Here is a 3933-nt window from a genome sequence, read left to right on the forward strand (position 1 = left end):
AAACACTTAGTGAAACCACCCACCTTGATACCGCGTGCACAAGCATACACATGCCCACCCACACACACACACACACACGCACACGCAATGGGCGCACACACAATGGGCACACAGACACACACATGCCCGCACACACATGGACGCACAATGGGCGCACGCACACACACACACACACACACACACACACACACACACACACACACACACACACACACACACACCTCTACTACGATGGCTGAATGTGTGATTAACCTTGATGCTTAGTGCTGTTTGTTGCCATTGATTTTCCTGTTTCGCATGTGGGTGAAAATTGCACTTTAAGTTACCCTGAGTGTTAAATTAATAATGAAAACCGCAGGAGTGCCCTCTCCTCTGACTTTCAATTAAAACCATCAAGCTAGGATGGATGGAGGGATGGAGGGAGGAGTGATGGAGGAGAGACAGAAGGACTCTCCCTCTCAGAGAGAAGAGGCCTATAAGACTAGCTGAGAGAATCCCAAATCAATCCACTAGCAACACCCTAGCTCCTAGCCCCTAGCTCCTAGCCCCTAGCTCCTCGCCCATATAGCCCCAACCCCTAGGCCCTAGCTCCTAGCCCCTAGCTCCTAGCCCCTAGCTCCTCGCCCATATAGCCCCAACCCCTTGGCCCTAGGCCCTAGCTCCTATCTCCTAGCTCCTAGCTCCTAGCTCCTAGCCCTAGTCCCTAACCCTAGCTCCTAACTCCTAACTCCATGCCTCAATATGTAGCCCAGAAACAGGTCTGAACAAATGTAATACATATTGAGATTAGGGCAAGAAATAATAGAACAGGACAGGACAGGACAGAATAGAATAGAACCGAACCAAACCGAATAAAATTGAACAGAACAAACTAGAATAGAATAGAATAGAACAGAAGAGAGTAGAATAGAACAGAACAGAAGAGAGTAGAATAGAACAGAGGAGAGTAGAATAGAACAGAAGAGAGGATAATAGAACAGCAGAGACCAGAATAGAACAGAGGAGAGTACAGTAGAGGTTGATGTGGAGTTGAGGGGCAGGAGAAGGAGAACAGAGGAGAGTAGAGTAGAACAGAGGAGAGTAGAATAGAACAGAGGAGAGTAGAGTAGAACAGAAGAGAGGATAATAGAACAGAGGAGAGGATAATAGAACAGCAGAGAGCAGAGTAGAACAGAGGAGAGTAGAGTAGAACAGAGGAGAGTAGAATAGAACAGAGGAGAGTAGAATAGAACAGAAGAGAGGATAATAGAACAGAGGAGAGGATAATAGAACAGCAGAGAGCAGAGTAGAACAGAGGAGAGTAGAGTAGAACAGAGGAGAGTACAGTAGAGGTTGATGTGGAGTTGAGGGGCAGGAGAAGGAGCCAGACTGCTCTGGCACGAGACCACAGGAAGAGGAGAGACAAACAACCTTGTTCCAAAGGAAACAGGTGCCTGCCGGACAGTCCCGTGTGTATATGCGCTCGTGTGTGTGTGTGTGTGTGTGTGTGTGTGTGTGTGTGTGTGTGTGTGCGTGCAGTGTGTGTGTGTGCGTGCAGTGTGTGTGTGTGTGTGCGTGCAATGTGTGTGTGTGTGTGTGTGTGTGTGTGTCTGTGTTGGGGTCGGTGGAGTCTCCCTCGCTCCACCCTGGTGGTCTCATCAGCCAGGTGCCTCCTGTACAGAGGGCCATCACGGTCCTCGCGGTCACATGACCAGCAGAAGAGTCTGGTGTGTGCGTGTTGACCACGGTCAGAACAAGAGCCCGGGCGGGGAAAGAACGTGGTCAGCACTTCTATGTGGTCAGTGTCTGCAGTATATGTATAGTGGAGCCTTCAGTGGAGGCTGGTGGAGGTAGAAATCGGAGGATGGGCTCATTGTAATGCATGGAATGCATCCATCCCATGCATTATAATGAGCCCGTCCTCCGATTTCTACCTCCAGCAGCCTCCCCAGCTATAGTCAGACCTGTCTAACAGACGCGGTAACCTGGGGGCTGTAGCTCAGTGGGCTAACACAGTGTTGTGGAACGCACGCAGGAGACCCAAGTTCAAACCCAGTCGGTCACACAGCCATGAGATCAGTGGAGCACTTGGATAGAGCACTGACCTGTACTCTTAGAAGAAAAAGAAAAGTACAGTACTTGGAATCAAGAAAGGATTCTTCCCTCAAGGGCTCTTCGACAGGGACAAGCTGTAAACAAGAGAGAGTAGAACAATGAGAGTGACTACCAGTAGGAAGACATGTTCATTAGCTGGCTTGTGGAAGGTTGTGGAAGGTTTTAGAAGGCCGGGAAGGTGGTGGAATGTTCTAGAAGGTTGTGGAATGTTCTCGAAGGTTGTGGAATGTTGTGGAAGGTTGTGGAAAGGTTGTGGACAGGTTCTGAAAGGTTCTAGGGGGTTGTGGGAGGTTCTAGAAGGTTGTGAATCGTTCTAGAAGGTTGTGGAAGGATATGGGAGGTGGTGGGAGGCTGTGAAAGGTCGTGGAAGGTTGTGGAAAGGTTGTGGACAGGTTCTAGAAGGTTGTGGGAGGTTCTAGAGGGCCGTGGGAGGTTCTAGAAGGTTGGTGTAATGTGTGGGGTAATGCAGGTGAATGGAGAGGGTGTGCATCATCGCGGAGGCAGCACCTGCAAGAGAACACCAGGGCTTGACTTGCTGGGACAATGAGAGGTAGTGAATAAAAAGGAAGTTGTGTGTATTAATAATGACTTTGAGAAGGTTGGCGGTGAGTCACAAACACTTCGTGGAAGCTAGTGCAGGTGTGTGTGTGTGTGTCATCATCATCATCATCATGATGAGGTAAAAGTGCATGTGGTCAGAACTCTTGACAGGCTGGCTAACGATTTCCTCTTCCTCTGTCGCTGGCCTGCTGCTTCCTGTCCTGGTCTCTGGCGTCTATAATCCACCCTCTGGGCCACGTGGAGACGTGCCCATAAACACACACACACACACACACACACACACTCAGGCACACACATACACACACACACACTATGACCCGCACCTCTCACCCCGCCATCCTCCCTCCATCCAAGCCCAGCGAGCAGGTGTGAGAGTGGGGTGAGTGTGAGTGTGTGTGTGTGTGTGTGTGTGTGTGGAATAGTGCGTCAGAGACAGAGGGTTGATTGGAAGTCGTTCCAGAGTTGTTTGATGAGACGAGACATCGGAGGATGTTTGCGTCTCATGTCACCTCCTCTCGTCTCATTAAAGCTCGCCGCAGGCACAGGAAATTCCATCACTGTGAGGTAATGGTCACTTCCTGAGCGATTAATACGACAACGGCGGCGGTCAAGGTGAAACAGACGTCAACACGGCGGAGGGTACGATGACGAACCGGAGTAAAACTAGTTTTATGGTGTATGATGTCTCTCACTGACCAACATGGACGACATTCATTCTTTATTCTTGTGGAGCTGATGTAAGACAGCTCCTCTCCTCTCCTCTCCTCTCCTCTCCTCTCCTCTCCTCTCCTCTCCTCTCCTCTTCTCTTCTTTCCCCTCTCCTCTCCCTCTCTTTCCTCTCCTCCCCCCCTTCCATCCCCCTCCCCACCCCTCTCCCTTTCTCTCTCTCTCTCTCTCTCCGGTCACGGGTTAATGACTGTGTCGCCTGTCCAGATCGAGCCAGTCTCCAGACACATTAGCTTATGGATGAGTGACATCTGCTGGGGACTTGGATGAGGGACGGTCCCCTCTCGTGTCACTCTCTCAGCCACTCTCTCCCCTTTGTCTGCTAGCTAGCTACCCCCTCTTCTCCTCCCCTCTCTTTTTCTCTCTCCTCTCCCCCTCTCTTCTCTCTCTCTCTCCTCTCTTCTCTTCTCTCTCTCTCTCCTCTCCTCTCTCCTCCCCTCTCTTTTTCTCTCTCCTCTCCCCCTCTCTTCTCTCTCTCTCTCCTCTCCTCTCTTCTCTCTCTCTCTCCTCCCCTCTCTTTTTCTCTCTCCTCTCCTCTCTCCCCTCCCCTCT

The sequence above is a fragment of the Argentina silus genome (assembly GCF_951799395.1).
Source record: "Argentina silus genome assembly, chromosome: 18".
NCBI classification, from domain to species: domain Eukaryota; kingdom Metazoa; phylum Chordata; class Actinopteri; order Argentiniformes; family Argentinidae; genus Argentina; species Argentina silus.